We start from the raw sequence: 18984 nt of genomic DNA, 5'->3' as shown, positions 1-18984 counted from the left end.
TCCACAAATCACCTTGTAAATAGGTGTGCATCATAATCAGTAACCAGTCACATTACTTCTTTCAAAGTCTGTTGGAGATGAATCACTGGCACGTTATTCAGTTGACACACAAACAGCAAGGCATAGCTGTGTTGCCTGCTAGTCTCTCAGTGATAAAGCACATGACATTTTACAAAAATGGGTAGTCAAAAAAGAGAATTAGCCTACAAAGATGAAAATAAAGCAAAGAAATAAAGTGATCATGATGGAAATGAGATTTGAATAGAAAATAAAGAGTATGTATCAGAGGAACTTAGTGGAGACATAAATAAGAAACATAAATAAGAAAAGTGATGAAAAGGATAAAGATGTCCCAAAGGAAGCAATGTCAGCAAAAAAAAAAAAAGAACTCTCAAAGATATTCCATGACATGGAAAGTGCAAAGGATAAACTGCTAGAAGCTGAGACATTCAAAAGACACTTACTCTATTACCTTAAGTTGTATGACAAGCAGGCAAGAGCTTTTAAAATTACCTCTGATAAGTTTTTGTTTTTTGTTTTTTTTTCTGTATTTTTCTGAAGCTGGAAACTGGGAAGCAGTCAGACAGACTCCCACATGCACCCGACCAGGATCCACCCGGCATGCCCACAAGGGGGCAATGCTCTGCCCATCCGAGGCGACCAGAGCCAGTCTAGCGCCTGGGGCAGAGGCCAAGGAGCCATCCCCAGCGCCCAGGCTATCTTTACTCCAATGGAGCCTTGGCTACGGGAGGGGAAGAGAGAGAGAGAGAGGAAGGAGAGGGGGAGGGGTGGAGAAGCAGATGTGCGCTTCTCCTGTGTGCCCTGGCCGGGAATCGAACCCCGGACTTCTGCACGCCAGGCCGACGCTCTACCACTGAGCCAACCGGCCAGGGCTCTGATAAGTTTTTAATGAAGAAATAAAACACTCCAATAGTCCAGGTTTCTAATGCTTTAAATTACAGTATAACAAATAAATATTAGTTTTATTATTCATTTCCTCATATATTTACAACCAACAATGAAATAGATCTTAATATTTTGACAAATATTTTAAAGAGCACATCATAATTATTGGAGTCATTTTTACAGCCCCCCACTACCATGAAAACTGAGATCTGCTTTTACATATATACTGCTCACAAAAATTAGGGGATATTTCAAAATGAATATGGAGCGATAAAAGCATTGACCTTTTTTTTAAGAAGCATTTGACTTTTTATTAAACAAGAACATCAGAAAAGCAAACAAGTCAAAGAAGTTGTTTGATTATGCAAATGAGATACAAAACCAACTTTTATTTCATTGGTGAAAATGCATTATACAAAAGGCTGAAAGTACTGGAGTATCTGCACATTCCCTGATCCCCTAATTTTTGTGAACTGTGTATCTGTGGATATACACCAGTGTGTATGTATGCTTTTACCCACTTACTTTCAAACCATCTGAGAACAAGTTGCACATATGATGGCTCTTTACTACTACTTCTCTGTGTATTCCTTAAGGATAAAGATTTTATTTTAATCTAACCACAGAACAGCTGTCAAGTTCGGTAAATTCTTTAAAACAATTTTTGATTGATTTGAGAGAGAGAAAAGTAGGGGAGAGAGACAGGAACATCAATTTGTTCCTGTATGTGCCCTGACCGGGGATTGAACCATCAACCTCTGCACCTTCCAGACAACATGCTAACCAACCAAGCTATCCCGCCAAGGCAATTTCAGTAAATTCTGTAAGTTACTTTTTAAGAACCTATTTACTCTTTATGAATGAAAGATGGAATCAAAGCCTGCTGTTCAAAGTCAAAGACAGCAGCTATGAAATTTATGTTAGTTTTTCAGATATTATATCTTTCAGGCAATTATAAAGTTTAACTTTGAAGTTTAACATACCTTTAATAGGAAAAGTAAATGGATAAAAATAAAGTAAATGAATAAAGAAAACTTCTGAAAGGTAGTCAAATATTCAATTCAATAATTTTTAAAAATATTTCCAAAGAATGCAGAGAATATAAAATTTGTATAACCCTCACTTTGAAATATGTTACAATCCTTTTGGGAATTCAACAATCACAAGTGGAGCCCTGGCCGGTTTGCTCAGTGGTAGAGCGTCGGCCTGGCGAGCAGAAGTCCGGGGTTCGATTCCCGGCCAGGACACACAGGAGAAGCGCCCATCTGCTTCTCCACCCCTCCCCCTCTCCTTCCTCTCTGTCTCTGTCTTCCCCTCCCACAGCGAGGCTCCATTGGAGCAAAGATGGCCCGGGCACTGGGGATGGCTCCTTGGCCTCTGCCCCAGAGGGGCAGAGCATTGCCCCCTGGTGGGCGTGCCGGGTGAATCCCGGTCGGGCGCATGCGGGAGTCTGTCTGACTATCCCCGTTTCCAGCTTCGGAAAAATACAAAAACAAACAAACAAACAAACAAACAAAAAAACAATCACAAGTGTAACTTCATTATGCTACACAAAAATGATAAATATACCACATTCGAAACTAATATAAAAAACTAATATAAAAAGTTACAAGGCAGTAAATAAACAAACAAATAAATAAATGCACCACAGAGTTTAAGAACACAGCACAAAAAAATCTGTCACTCTGGCCAGTGGATCAGTGGGTAACGTGTACTCCTGACACACCAAGGTCATGAGTTCAATACCCCATCTGGGTACCTAAGAGAAACAATCAATGAATGCACTAAGTAGAGGTAAGTGGAGCAGCGAGTTGATGCCTCTCTTTTTCTCTCTCAAATCAATGGAAAAATTAAAGAGATATATACACACATAAAAAAATGTCACAAACTTATTGAGGATTATATTCAATTGAATTCATTATATTTTTTAGCATCTGCCCATGTGCCACACACAATTAATACTCTGGTAAATAAGACTGTTGTGGTTCTTGCACTTAGAATCTAGAAAATACATGGAAAGACAGTCGGTGCTATTTGTTATGAGAGCAGAATAAAATCTAGTTAAAGAAATGGGGAGAGCCTGATCAGGCGGTGGCACAGTGGATAGAGCGTTGAACTGGGATGTGGAAGGACCCAGGTTCGAGACCCCGAGGTTGCCAGCTTGAGCGTGGGCTCATCTGGCTTGAGCAAAAAGCTCACCAGCTTGGACCCAGGGTCGCTGGCTCCAGCAAGGGGTTACTCAGTCTGCTGAAGGCCCGCAGTCAAGGCACATATGAGAAAGCAATCAATGAACAACTAAGAAGTCGCAATGCGCAACGAAAAACTAATGATTGATGCTTCTCATCTCTCCGTTCCTGTCTGTCCCTGTCTATCCCTCTCTCTGACTCTCTCTCTGTGTCTCTGTAAAAAAAAAAAAAAAAAAGAAATGGGGAGATAGGCACCTTATCTAGCAGAAAAGGAGAAACATGTTAAAAATTTCCCAAAGGATATAATATCTAAGCCAAAATGTGAAGGATAAATAGAATTAAAGAGAGGAGGGAGTGTTCAACTCAGAAAAAACTGCATATGCAAAGGCCCCAAAGTAAAAAAGAGCACAGAATTTTAAGAAAAGAGAAAGTAGCTGAGTACAGTATTGTTTTCAGGTAATGGGAAAAGAGAAAGCGAGAATACGATGTAATGGAAAGAAATTCAACCTGAAGTTAAAAGACCTGGTTTCCAGGCTTTATTCTACCACTTATTAGCTATTACAACTTTAGGACAAGTTATTTCACATCTCTGGGTCTCTATTTCCTAATGAACAAAATGTGGAACTACCATATCCCCCCTCAAAAGTTTGTCTCAAGAATCAAATTTTGCCTGACCAGGCGGTGGCACAGTGGATAGAGTGTCGGACTGGGATGCAGAGGACCCAGGTTCGAGACTCCGAGGTTGCCAGCTTGAGTGTGGGCTCATCTGGTTTGAGCAAAAGCCCACCAGCTTGAACCCAAGGTTGCTGGCTCCAGCAAGGGGTTACTCGGTCTGCTGAAGGCCCACGGTCAAGGCACATATGAGAAAGCAATCAATGAACAACTAAGGTGTTGCAACGTGCAATGAAAAACTAATGATTGATGCTTCTCATCTCTCTCCATTCCTGTCTGTCTGTCCCTGTCTATCCCTCTCTCTGACTCATTCTGTCTCTGTAAAAAATAAAAAAATTAAAAAAAAATAAAAAGAATCAAATTTTATTTTACTTGTTATTTTTTTTAATTAAGTAAGGGGCAGTGAGGCAGTGAGACAGATTGCCGCATGTGCCCCAACCAGGATCCACTTGGTCAGCCCACTAGGGGGCAATGCTCTGCTCACCTGGGGATGCTGTTCTGCTGCTCGGCAACCAAGCTATTTAAGCACCTGAGGAGAGGCCATGGAGCCATCCTCAGAGCCAGGGCTAACTCACTCCAACCACTGGAGCCATGGCTGTGGAAAGGGGTAAAGGGGAAAAAAGAGAGAGAAAAAGTGGAAGGGCACGGGTAGAGAAGCAGATGGTCACTTCTCTTGTGTTCCCTGACTGGAATCGAACCAGGGACTTCCACATGCCAGGCCGACGCTCTACGACACTCTACCACTGAGCCAACCAGACAGGGTCAAGGATCAAATTTTAAAAAGCATGTAACAAAGTATAAAAGAAAAAGAGGTTTTAAAAATTCTGCTCACCACCATTAAGAAAATAAAGCGACAAGTCACAGACTGGGGAAAAGTATTTGGAACACACATGTCTAACAAAGAACTTATATCCAACTATATAAAAACTACAAGCCAGCCCTGGCCAGTTGGCTCAGCAGTAGAGCGTTGGCCTGGCGTGTGGAAGTCCTGGGTTTGATTCCCGGCCAGGGCACTCATGAAAAGTGCCCATCTGCTTTTCTATCCATCCCTCTCTCCTTCCTCTGTCTCTCTCTTCCTCTCCCGCAGCCAAGGCTCCATTGGAGCAAAGTTGGCCTGGGCACTGAGGATGGCTCCATGGCCTCTGCCTCAGGTGCTAGAATGGCTCTAGTTGCAACGTCCCAGATGGACAGAGTATCACCCTCTGGTGGGCATGTGGGTGGATCCCAATCGGGCCCATGCGGGAATCTGTCTCTCTGCCTCCCCATTTCTCACTTCAGAAAAATATAAAAAAAAACCCACTACAAACCAACAATTAAAAGATGAACAAACCAGTAAAAAAAGGGGGAGGGGGCGGCAAAAGATTTATACAGAAACTTCATCCAAAATATACAAAGGGCCAATAAACACATGAAAAGTTGTTCAATATTATTAATCATCAGAGAAATACAAATTAAAATCTTGAGATACTTAATACTCACTAAAATGGCTAATCTCAAAAACCAAATGTTGGCGGAGATAAGGAATAAGAACAGCTCTCAAATACCGCTGGTGAGAATATAAAATAGAGTACTTTAAACAGTTTGGCAATTTCTTACAACATTATACATACATTTACCATATGACCCAGCAGTTACTTCTTTGTATTTCTCAAAGGAAATAAAACATGTCCACATCAAGACTTGTATAAGAATATTTATCACAGCCTTATCCAAAACCTGAAAACAACCTAAATGTCCATCATAAAAGAAAATAAACAAGTTGTGGTGTATACAACAGAATATATTCAGCAATAAAAACAACTATGGAAACACATGGACAAAATGTCAAAACCATAATGTTAATTAAGAGAAAGAAGCCCCTCACAGAGGAGCACATGCTGGTATTTTATATATATTACATATATATATATATATCTGAAAACCAACGAGGCAAACTTATCTATAGTGACAGGAACCAGATATATAGATGGAGGATACTAACTGTAAAGGGGCACAAGGGAAGTTTCCATGGAGATAGAAACGTTTTCTATATCTAGTTCTGAATAGTGATTATGTCAAAACTCTCCCAAATACAAGGTCTGTACATTTTATGGTATATTATATATATACCAATTTTTTTAAAAATGACACCATGGGTATACAATCAGCAAAATCTATCAAGTAGCAAATTCTACAGGATAAGTGATCAAAATTTTCCACAAAAAAACAAAAAAGAGAGAAGTGACCTATAGGTTAGGAGAGACTTCAGACAAATATCAACCAGATATAACATGTGCATGAACCTGGTATATGACTCATGATTCAAATCAACCAACCATTAAAAAAACCCACAGATGATTAGGAAACTTTGAACAATGAAGATATTAAGAAACTGTCCATTGGGCCCTGGCCAGCTGGCTCAGCAGTATAGCGTTGGCCCAGCCTGTGGAAGTACTGGGTTCGATTCCCGGTCAAGGGCACACAGCAGAAGTGCCCATCTGCTTCTCCACCCTTCCCCCTCTCTGTCTCTCTCTTCCCCTCCCGCAGCCAAGGCTCCACTGGAACAAAGTTGGCCCAGGTGCTGAGGATGGCTCCATGGGCTCCACCTCAGGCGCTAGAATGGCTCCTGCTGAAACAGAGCAACGCCCCAGGTGGGCAGAGCATCACCCCATGATGGGCATGCCGGGTGGATCCCGGTCAGGCACATGCAGGTGTCTGTCTGACTGCCTTCCCGCTTCTAACTTTGGAATACAAAAAAAGAAAAAAGAAAAAAAAATTGTCTACTGTTTTACTGTGATACTAGTAATGTGGTTATGCTTTTAAAAGTGTTTATATTACAGGACAACATGGATGAATCTCACAACGTTGGGTAAAACCAAGCCAGACATAAAAGGATACACACTATATTATTCCATTTTTCAAAAATTCAAAATCGCCTGACCAGGAGGTGGCGCAGTGGATAGAGCATCGGACGGGGATGCTGTGGACCCAGGTTCGAGACCCCGAGGTCACCAGCTTGAGCACGGGCTCATCTGGTTGGAGCAAAGCTCACCAGCTTGAGCCGAAGGTCACTGGCTCAAGCAAGCAGTTACTCGGTCTGCTGTAGCCCCACGGTCAAGGCATATATGAGAAAGCAATCAATGAACAACTAAGGTGTTGCAACGAAAAACTAATGACTGATACTTCTCATCTCTCTCCGTTCCTGTCTGTCTGTCCCTATCTATCCCTCTCTCTGACTCTGTCTCTGTAAAAAAAAAAAAAATTCAAAACCAAGTAAAACTAAATTATATTCTTAGATACTGCATTGGGGGGAAAAATAAATAAATTGGTGACTGGGAGAAGCATGAGAAAGCATCTGAGGTGGTAGTAATTTGAAATACTGATAGTTAAAGGGTATCATTTTGTGATCATTCACTGAACTATGTTTTACATTATTTTCTGCATATGTATTATCCTTCACAAATAGTTTTACTAAAAACTTAGCTATACATAACTGAAGTATAAAAAGATAAAATAAAAACAATTAATTCAAAATAACCGAGAAAGTAGAGGAAACGCATGAAAGAAGAGTTCCGCGTATTGATGACTGTTGTAGCTGGTTGACAGGTATGGGAGTTCACTGCATTGGTTACACTGTTCCATAGTAAGTTCTTCTTTTAGTTAAATTTATTGCGGTGACCTTGGTCAACAGGATCACATAGGTTTCAAGTGTATACCTCTATGATATTTGATCTGTATATCGCATTGTGTGCTCACCACTCAGTCAAACCATCTTCCATCAGTATATATTTGGCCCTCTTACCATTTACTGTCCCCAACCCCCTTCCCTCTGGTGACCATCATACTGTTGTCTGTGTCTGAGTTTCAGTCTTATATCCCACAAGTGAAGTCATATGGTTCTTAGATTTTTCCAACTTATTTTGCTCAGCATTATGCTCTCAAGGTCCATCCATGTTGTTACAAATGGCAATATTTCATCATTTCTTATGGCTAAGTAGTATTCCATTGTATATATGTACCACATATCTTGATCAAAGGATACTTTGATTGTCTCCATGTTATGGCAACCGTGAATAATGCTGCAAAGAACATATGGAGTGCATATAACTTTGGGAATAAATGTTTTTGAGGTTTCTGGGTAGATACCCAGAAGAGGGATTGCTAGGTCATATGATAATTCTATTCTTAATTTTCTGAGGAACCATGATACTGTTTTCTATAGTGTCTGTACCAGTTTACATTCCTACCAGCAGTGAATCCAACTTCTCCAACACTAGTTATCCAACACAATCTAACAGGTATGAGGTGGTATCTCATTGTAGTTTTGATTTGCATTTCTCTAACAGCTAGTGAAGTTGAACATCATTTCATATATCTGTTGGCCATTTGTACGTCATATTGGGAGAAGTGTCTGTTCAGGTCCTGTGTCCATTTTTTAACTGGATTGTTTAGTGTTGAGTTGTATGAGATCTTTATACATATGTTTTGGTATTATCTCCTTGTCACAGCTGTTGTTTGCAAATATCTCCCGTGGGCTGGTTGCCCTTTTGTTTGTTGCCTTTTTCTTATGCTGTGCAGAAGCTTTTTATTTTGATATAGTCCCATTAATTTATTTTTGCCTTTACTTCCCTTACTTTTGGGGTCAAGTTCATAAAATCTTCTCTAAGGCCAAGGTCCTTAGGTTAATACCTACATTTTCTTCTATGTTTCAGATCTTATATTTAGGTCTTGATCCATTCTGAATTAACTTTTGTACATTGGAACAAACTGTAATTTAATTTCATCCTTTTGCACAGTAAGTTTTTAAATGGTTGTAACCTTAATTTCTGCACTTCTAGGAATGATAAAAATATACTCAGAAACGGAAAAATAAATACAATTAAGCTCACTGGGTTTTTATTTTTAATACCCTCCCCAAATGAATACAACCCAATGTTCAGTAACAGAGAAATAGAAAAACTATAGGAAACCACAGCATAAATTCTACCAGAGTTTTTAATGACATGAAAAATTATATGATAAATTAAGCAAGATATTAAATTATATCAAGCATAACCTCAGCTACATAAAAACACTTTTATACATGGGAAAAAACGGGAAGGCGATATGTTAAAATAGTGATGATGATCAAATTTGGGATTATGACTGACTTTGTTATATTTTTCACACCAGCATATGTAATCTTTATCTCTAAAGGAGGAAAATTTTTTACTCACTCAAAACATCAATTCTTTCAAAGTTGAAGGAAGAAAGCAAAAACACTAATAAATTGTGGAAGAACCATCAGTAGTAATACATTCTAAAAGACTGACTAATATGAAAAAAGACAAGTATTTTACCAGGGATAGCTCAGTTGGTTAGAGCATCGTCCCAAAGTAGAGAAGTTGCCGGTTCAATTCCTAGTCAAGACACATACAAGAACAGTGATGTTCCTGTCTCTTTTTATCCCCCCCCAAATCAATAAATTACAAAAATTTTAAGAAAATTTTCACCCACAGGAAAACCTTACTTGAATTTTTCTCATGTCCTTTGCATTACTTCTGTATTTAATTACAATTTCAAAAGGAGTCTTGTTAATATCAAATTACATAGCTTGCCTGACCAGGCAGTGGCTCAGTGGACAGAGCGTCGGACTGGGATGCTGAGGACCCAGGTTCGAGACCCAAGGTCGCCAGCTTGAGCGCGGGCTCATCTGGTTTGAGCAAAAAAAGCTCACCGGCTTGGACCCAAGGTCTCTGGCTTAAGCGAGGGGTTACTCGGTCTGCTGAAGGCCCGTGGTCAAGGCACATATGAGAAAGCAATCAATGAACAACTAAGATGTCACAATGCACAACGAAAAACTAATGATTGATGCTTCTCATCTCTCTCTCCGTTCCTGTCTGTCTGTCCCTGTCTATCCCTCACTCTGACTCTCTGTCTCTGTAAAAAAATAAATAAATAAAATAAAAATTACATAGCTCAACTAACCAATAAAGTACATAGTTTAGAAGTTAAAGCATGATATACACACAAAAAATTTATTTGTGTGACAGACACAGAGAGAGGGACAGATAGGGACAGAAGGACAGAAAGGGAGAGAGATAAGAAGCATTAATTCTTTGTTGCGGCTCCTTAGTCTCTTTAGTTGTTCATTGACTGCTTTCTCATGTGTGCCTTGACCAAGGGGCTACAGCAGAGCAAGTGACCTCTTGCTCAAGCCAGTGACCATGGGATCATGTCTATGAACCCACACTCAAGCCAGCAACCCCACACTCAAGCTAGTGAGCCCACACTCAAGCCAGATGAGCCCACACTCAAGCCAGCAACCTCGGGGTTTTGAACCTGGTCCTCTGTGTCCCAGTGACACTCTATTCACTGCACCACCGCCTGGTCAGGCACCACAAAAACTTTTAATAAAAAAAAGCATTATATCCAAAGGAACCTCTCCATATCAGAAACTGAATAGAGATTTTCACACCTAAGCCAGTGCACACAGTTTAAAGTCCTGTATCAAATGTTTGTGAAATGAACAGATTTTGAATCAAATAGACATGTATCAGCTTGCCATTCTTTTTTTTTTTATTTATTCCTTTTTAGAGAGGACAGAGAGAGAGAGAGAGAGAGAGAGAGAAGGGGGGAGGAGCTGGAAGCATCAACTCCCATATGTGCCTTGACCAGGCAAGCCCAGGGTTTCGAACCGGAGACCTCAGCATTTCCAGGTCGACATTTTATCCACTGCGCCACCACAGGTCAGGCAGCTTGCCATTCTATTCCCATTAGCGGTATACATAAGCCATTCAAATGACTATTACAATAGAATAAGATCATGAAATTTGAGCCAACAGTTTTTCTGTTTTCACCTGGGTCTTAAAAAGAAGTCTCTCATCAAATTAAGTAGTTAGGTGATCAGAAAATTCTCAATCTATGAAAAATAAGAGAGAAAGCTGTTCTGATACAGGAAAGGCTGAGAGGCCTAGAGATGTGATGCCTTCCCAGGCATAAAACCACTACCACCTCCAACTTGACATTTGGGCATGATGCTAAAAATTCCTATTTTACTTTTACCCAAGGGAGTTAGTTCCTTGGCTTATGGCTGGTAACTGAGAGTCCCTCAAAGTTCCAACTTGACTTAGGATGGCACTAGTATCAGCAGGGTCTTTCCCAGATGTGCCGTTACCAGTGGCTGCATGGATTCCATAAAGGAAGAAATTCAAGAAATACATTTAGAATTATAAATACCTTTAACAATGCTTCTCTATGGAATTTTTAAATTATAGAATATGGAAGAATTTTGTATCACATAAGAACTGGTAAAAATAAATAAGGGACAGATGTAAATGGATATCTGCAGATGTTTATCCCCACAACATAATGTTTGGAATAGTACCTAATATTTTTATAAAAGATACAGAAGACAACATGGATTAACATTCCAAACAGAGAGGTATAAACTGAGAAAGAGCTTAAAAAATTAAGTTGATAAGAATTATATACTGCTCACAAAAATTAGGGAATATTTTAAAATGAATATGAAGTGATAAAAAAAAGCATTTGATTTTTTTTATTAAACAAGAACATTAGAAAAGCAAACGACAAGTCAAAGAAAGTTGTTTGATTATGCAAATGAGATGCAAAACCAACTTTTATTTCATTGGTGAAAATGTACTATAAAAGGCTGGAAGTACTGAAGCACGTTCCCTGATTCCCTAATTTTTGTGAGCAGTGTAATATTAACTTTTGACCTGAACAAGTATAAAGTAAAAGTACTAGAGAAAAATTAAGTATTCATGGAGATAACTAAAATATATGGTTTGTGAACCAGTTTTATGTTTTTTGTTTTAAGATGGGTGTGACTGCTACATTTATTTTGGTAATGGCATTATTAACTATTATTTCTTCCTCTGTTATCCTCAAACTAAGAAATAATGGGAAAGATACCCAGAAAAAAAACTCTTAAGAACTAGGCTATGACAGTAGTTCAGACTGAGTCAGTAATAAGAGTGGCAGTGGGAACCATAAGAGTTAAATATAAAAATGCAGCAGGTCTTAGCAACTGACTAAATTATGGAGGATAACAGAGGAAGGAGTTATAGTTGATAATGCCAGTAACAAATAAATGTAGTGGTCACACCCATCTTAACACAAAACAAAACATAAACAAAATCCCAAGAGAAACTTCTTCGGATCTTGCACTTAAACTATAATTTGCACCCCTTCTCTCTTCACAGCCAAACTTTGCTTCATTCATTGTCTCTGTGTAACCTCAGGTTTATTTTGAAGAATGTCTTCTGCCCCAAATAACACTATAACTCCTGTTTAAAGTCACCAATAAACTCTATGTTGCCAAATCCATGACAATCTCAGTCTTCAATATACTCAGCCTCTGAGCAGCACTGATCTCAGCTGACTACTCCCTCCTCTTTGAAACATTATCAGTATAAAGTGTTTAACCCTTAGTAGTACAAAAGTTCATGTACATACTCATGGCTACTGACCATCCAGAGTACAATTAACATTAAAAAAAGGCAAATATTCTTCTTGTTTCCATAAATTGGTTAGCAAACATGATTTTAAGTTAATAAAACTGGAACTGGAACTAATTTCACTTTTTGAAAAAATAACTCACTCCTGGAGGTCAGCGAGCATGAAAAAAACTTACCATTCAAAAGGTTAAGAATAAAATCTGGGTCCTGACTGATGAGTTTGGGATGTTCCCCATGTCATCTTTTTTTTTTTTTTTTTTTTTGGGGGGGTGTTGTTTTTTGTTTTTTTATTTTTTATTTATTCATTTTAGAGAGGAGAGAGAGACAGAGAGAGAAGGTGGGGAGGAGCTGGAAGCATCAACTCCCATATGTGCCTTGACCAGGCAAGCCCAGGGTTTCGAACCGGCGACCTCAGCATTTCCAGGTCGATGCTTTATCCACTGCACCACCACAGGTCAGGCCCCCATGTCATCTTTTCTCATTCAGGAGATTCATTCACTTAAATGTTGCTTGAATGCTTACACTGTGCCAGGCACTTTGCTTGGGTCTTGCTTGTTAGACTTAGAAATACTGTACTGTGGTTTCAGACGTGCTGAATGCTTTCAAGAAATAAAGAGGGTGATAAAATTGTTGTATGATAGGTATGACTTCTTGAGATTGGGCTGGTTTGCTTAGTGGCCCGACATGCAGTTGATGGGGTTTGATCCCCGGGTCAGGGCACACATGAGAAGCGACCATTCTACTTCTCTTTTCCTCTCTCTCTCTTCCCCTCCCACAGCCAGTGGCTCTACTGGTTCCAGCATAGGCCTAGGCACTGAGGATAGCTCGGGTGGTCTGAGCGTCAGCCTCAGGCACAGAGGATAGCTCAATTAATCTGAGCATTGGCCCAAGATGGAGTGGCTGGGTAGGTCCTGGTCAGAATGCATGCGGGACGGGAGTCTGTCTCTCTATCTCCCCTCCACTCACTTAAAAAAAAAAAAAAAAAAAGATAAAAACTGGAGCCTGACAAACCTGGGTTCAAAAACCAACTTCTCCAGTTACTACCCAGTGGCGGTTTTAGACAAATTATATTGATAGTAAAAACATCTACTTCATTCGATTCCCGGCCAGGGCACACAGGAGAAGCGCCCATTTGCTTCTCCACCCCTCCGCCGCGCCTTCCTCTCTGTCTCTCTCTCTTCCCCTCCCGCAGCCAAGGCTCCATTGGAGCAAAAGATGGCCCGGGCGCTGGGGGTGGCTCCTTGGCCTCTGCCCCAGGCGCTAGAGTGGCTCTGGTCGCAACATGGCGACGCCCCAGAGGGGCAGAGCATCGCCCCCTGGTGGGCAGAGCGTCACCCCATGGTGGGCGTGCCGGGTGGATCCCGGTCGGGCGCATGCGGGAGTCTGTCTGACTGTCTCTCCCTGTTTCCAGCTTCAGAAAAAAAAAAAAGAAAAGAAAAAAGAAAAAAAAAAAAATCTACTTCAGAGAGTTATGAGCATTATATAAGTAAAAACACTAAATACAACAGTGCCTAATAAACAGTAAACACCACAGTCCCTTGGTTTACAAGACACAACTATTCTCTTGACTTTCCTCACACCTCTGTGGTCCTCTCTTACTCCCTTAGTAAGTCACTCTGTTTATCCAACTTCGACTACCGTATACATACCAAGGAGACCCAGCTGCATGCCAGTAAGTCCTTCCTCAGGCCCAGAATCACACTTACCTACTCAACAGTTCTACAGACACCCCACATCCAACCTGTCCAAACTTAATAAAAACTGAACTTATGCTATTTCTCTGTCTCCAAAACTACTCTTCCTTCAGTGTGCACTATCTCAATAAAAGGACTATACCACAAGCCACCCACGTGAGAAAAACTGGGGCGTCATGCTTATATGTACCTTCCTTAACCTCACCCTCCATACAGTCAATGAACCAAAATTCTATGATTCTATTTCCTAGATATTTTTCAAAACCTCTCTAATTCTATTGTTAGCATTCTCCACTAGACCACCACCATATCTTACCTGAACCTCTGCAGTATCCTCCTAATTGGTCTCACCAAATCCATTCTTGCTTTCTCTTTGGACCTTTCTCTAACTGCAGCCAGCTGGTATCAGTCCAAGCATATTACTCCTCTGTTGAACTTCGCCTTCAGGATAAAGACCTACTTGGACTGACCCCTAACAACCTTGTCAAAACTAACTCTCTCCTCCACTTTCTTCACTCCAATTACAATGGACTTTTTTGGTTTTGATTGGCAGATTTTTCAAATATGTCAGATTCCTTCAAACCTTAGTTTCTGCAATATGCTAGTCACTGCTCTGTTACACCTAGCTACTTTAGTCATCCTTTAGGTCTCAGCTTTAAAGGCTTTCTTAGGAAAGGTGTTATCTGATACCTTCTTCCACTCCTGAAGTTTAGATTAGGTCACCCTATTACATATCCTTATTGCATCCTGTATTTACCTTTACTCCTCTGTGTAACTGTAATTAACATCAGCAGTGTAAGTATTTATTTAATGCCTGACCCCCCCACACCAGACTGTAAGCTTCATGAGAGGGACAATGCTTGTCTTGCTTATCCCTATATCCCAAGAGCCTTGCATGGTGTCTGACACATGGTTAAGTGCTTGCAGTATCTTCTCATCCTTACCACAGGGCTTTGCATTAGCTGGTCCCTCTACTTAGATCTCTGCTGACCCAGATCTGGTCCCTTAAGTCCTTGAACCTCACAAAATCGGCTCCTCATCACTCAAGTTTCAGTGAAGTTACAAAGTGCCATCTTCAAAGGAAGCCTTTATTGATTGCCCAATCTCAAGAAGTCATACCTATCATACAACAATTTTATCACCCTCTTTATTTCTTGAAAGCATTCAGCACATCTGAAACCACAGTACAGTATTTCTAAGTCTAACAAGCAAGACCCAAGAAAAGTGCCTGGCACAGTGTAAGCATTCAAGCAACATTTAAGTGAATGAATCTCCTGAATGAGAAAAGATGACATGGGGAACACCCCAAACTCATCAGCAAGACATTTGCAAACTGTCCTCCAACAAAGTCAAAGACGTGGCAGTACAGCTTTGTAGGCTTGAGAACCAGAATGCCTTTGAATCTTGGCTCTCTTCCTTCTTAACTGGATAGGCTCAGATGATTTACTTAACTGTACTTTAGAACCTACCTCAAAGAGCTGTTGAGAATTAAATTAGTTAATATATGTATGGGCCAAGCACATAGTATACATTCAATATGTACTGTTATCCATCAGATTGGGCTCATCCTCCCAAAGTTACAAATATACAGGGTGACTTTTCCTTTATTTTACCTACCCCAGAAGGGTGATTATTATTTTTGTACACTGCACAACTCCAAGGGTGTCTTTCACATAGATTAAGATATGTGACTGGCACCTTCTGAAATTGTTCTACCTGGTAGCACCATTCCAGAGTTCTTGCAACTCCTTGTATGATCAGAAGGTTAAGATGATCAAAAGACACAAGAAACCGGAAGTACTTTGGAAACTTAAAAGCACTATAAAATGATCATTATGTTTACAAATCTACATTCTCTTGAGGTCACTGTCAGAAAAAAGAGTGGGTTGGCCAGATTACTGCTCCGTAATCCAGGCTACTTTGAATTCCCACTGAGGGCTACAACCAGCTCATGCAGCCGTTACTCAGGAATGGTCATGGGGTATTCAGCTGCAGGGCAATTCAAAATATTTCAATATTTGCTCACATCAAAACTGCAGCTTTTATTCCACTTTTCTATCCTTCAAAGAGAATATCAAAAGAAAATTTCTTGTTGTAATTTAATTATTGATCTCAAGACAGTGAATGCTTACTTCGGTTACCCAAATAAATTGATTTTAAGGTAAGTTAAAAGGAGTAATAAATCTGCAACTAGTTTGAGAGGATTTGCCACAACCATGAAGTTAGTTTTGTAAAAATTCAACAAATAAAAATACTTCATATGCTTACTTTGGGCAAAGCCCTAAGAAACACAATCTAATAGTGCTTTGGAGATGTTTTGTGGTAGACTTAAAATTCTAAGATGAATAGTAGCTAAACAGGATGGAAATGTACATAAAACCTATCTACTGGTTTCCAATTTCACACTATTGACATTTTGAGCTAGATAATTCATTGTTGTGAGAAGCTGATCTGTGCATTTAGGATGTTTTAGGAGCATCCCTAGACCCTACTCACTAATACCAGTAACTACTCCCCTAATAAGACAATCAAAAATGTCTCCAGATATTTTTTTTTGTATTTTTAAAGTGAAAAGCCGGGAGGCAGAGAGACAGACTCCCGCATATGCCCAACTGGATCCACCTGGCAAGCCCACTAGGGAGGGTGATGCTCTGCTCATCTGGGGCGCTGCTCCATTGCAACCGGAGCCATTCTAGCACCTGAGGTGGAGGGCATGGAGCCATCCTCAACACCCGGGCCAACTTTGCTCCAATGGAACCTTGACTGCGGGAGGGGAAGAGAGATAGAAAGGAGAAGGGGAAGAGTGGAGAAGCAGATGGGCGCTTCCCTGTGTGCCCTGACCAGGAATCAAACTCAGGACTTCCACATGCTGGCCTGATGCTCTACCACTGAGCCAGCCGGTCAGGGCCTCTACAAATATTTCTGACTATTTCTTGACTGGATAAAAATCACACCCAGTTAAGAAACCCTGATTTATTTTAAAGATTTTATTTATTCATTTTAACAGAGAGGAGAAAGAGGGGGGAAGAGCGGGAAGCATGAACTCATAGTTGCTGTCTGTATGTGTCTTGACCAGGCAAGCTCACAATTTTAAACCAGTGACCTCAGCACTCCAGGTTGACACTTTATTCAGTATGCCACCATAGGTCAAACAGGAAGGAACCCTACTTTAAATAAATGTTTCAACTGTCTAAAACAATGGTAGTCAACCTGGTCACTACCGCCCACTAGTGGGCGTTCCAGCTTTCATGGTGGGTGGTAGTGGAACAACCAAAGTATAAATAAAAAGATAGATTTAACTATAGTAAGTTGTTTTATAAAGGTTTATTCTGCCAAACTTAGCGAAAATCCAACATAAAGTACTTGGTAAGTAATTATTATTATATACTTTAACTTGCTGTAACTCTGCTTTATAAATTTTATAAAGTTACTTCCCTACTTTATAAATCACCATTACTGTAGAACTGGTGGGCGGTTAGAAAATTTTACTACTAACAGAGATACAAAAGTGGGCAGTAGGTATAAAAAGGTTGACTACCCCTGGTCTAAAACATCCACCCATGTTCTCTCACACGCCCACCTTTCAAAAATCCCTCCCTCTGATCTTCCTGGTAACTCAGATTTAATCCCAGAGTCTACCTCAACTCAATTGCCTTTGCCTCCAAAATCCTCAGAAATCACTTATTATAACTCCCTCAATGACATGTCAGTTCTCTTGTTCAAACCCACAGTTGGTGATGGAGGTGACGCTAGTACTTGGGGCTTGTGATCCCTAATCGAGCATTCTTTTCTATTATAATACTTTCTATCCACCAGTCACCAAGTTTTAGCAGTACTTCACTGTCAACATATCTAATTTCCTTCCCTTATTTTCCATTTCTACTACTTGTGGCCCAGAGCCGTGGTTCTCAAACTTCTGTAGGCATCAGAATCACCTGGCTTGTAAGAACACATTTTGCTGGGCCCTAACTCGAGTTTCTGATTTAGTCAAGTATGGGGCAGGGCCCAAGCATGTGCATTACTAACATGTTCCCAGATACCCAGATAATGCTTATGCTGCTAGTGAGAGGACCACACGATGAGAACCACTGCCCTAGAGTCTCACTACCTTTCACCTTAAGAGGTAACTTATTTTGGTATTCTTCTAGACAACCTCCCTGATCTAAAACTGCAAAATGATTACTCCTAAAACTATGATCAATTACTGTCCTATTAAAAATAAATTACAACTATGGCTCTCTATTTTCCATACATGGCTTTCATAATTATTTAAAATGTGTGCCCAACATTATCAACAGTACCTCCCTCCCAAAATAAATCTTTTACTTTAATCCTACTGATCTAATAGCTGTCTTCAGAATAAACCATACAGGCTTCCCACTCCACAGTACAGCTTATTCTGTCTTTACCTCCTACAAGGCCACCCTCTTCCCTCCTCCTCTCTACCTACCTGAAGGAGGCCTTCACCACTGTATTTGCCAAAACCACGTTTGGTCACTATCTGCTGCCTTTTATCTTTATGGTTTTAGTTTTTACCAAGTACTCACAGATAGAGAAAACCCCCAAGTACCTAAAATTTAAAACAGAAAACAATGATATGAGTGGCATGCATAAATAAAAGGCTGGACATATATACAAACTACACAGATACTAGTGTTTTAATAGATTAAGTGCAATAAATGCAAAGTTCACAAAAAGAATGTGCCCATCTTTTTTTAAACATGATTAAATAATGGCTATCAAATATTTAAAGCTATATTTCATTTAGGATGTTAGGCAGGCATCTGTTAGAAAAGAAAATTATAAAGTAGTCTCAAAAAGAGAAAGTACTTAGTCTACAACTTCCTACAACAGAAATGAGTATCACTTGTTTTCTGTATAAAATGCATCACAAGAGAGATGGTATGGTGTGAAAGAAGAAACATGGGGTTCAATGTCTGGTTCTACCCCTGACCAAATGTGATCATGGGCAAGTCAAGCAAGACCCCTCCCCAAGCTTCCATTTCCAAAAAAAAAAAAAAGTTCAACTTTAAAACTATACAGTTTACCTTACAGGGTTGCTTTGAGGTAACATACATGAAAGGA

General features: G+C 40.0%; 1 protein-coding gene across 5 annotated transcripts in view; it reads right to left on the bottom strand.

The window, feature by feature from the left end:
* The window catches only part of KDM2A (lysine demethylase 2A), a 113467-nt gene that overhangs the window by 83856 nt on the left and 10627 nt on the right, over window positions 1–18984 (bottom strand). The window contains exon 2 of one of the 5 annotated variants that reach the window (XM_066252178.1): window positions 18447–18469. The exons of 3 other annotated variants lie outside the window; for them this stretch is intronic. The gene's annotated coding sequence lies outside the window, so the exon portion shown is untranslated. Of the gene's footprint in view, window positions 1–18349; window positions 18422–18446; window positions 18470–18984 lie in introns of those variants that run through there. One more of the 5 variants, XM_066252180.1, reaches the window with a different exon arrangement.

This window comes from Saccopteryx bilineata, chromosome 1 (genome assembly GCF_036850765.1).
Source record: "Saccopteryx bilineata isolate mSacBil1 chromosome 1, mSacBil1_pri_phased_curated, whole genome shotgun sequence".
Taxonomy (NCBI): Eukaryota; Metazoa; Chordata; class Mammalia; order Chiroptera; family Emballonuridae; genus Saccopteryx; species Saccopteryx bilineata.
The sequence above is the reverse complement of the archived record's forward strand: the minus strand, read 5'-3'. Positions and strand labels throughout refer to the sequence as shown.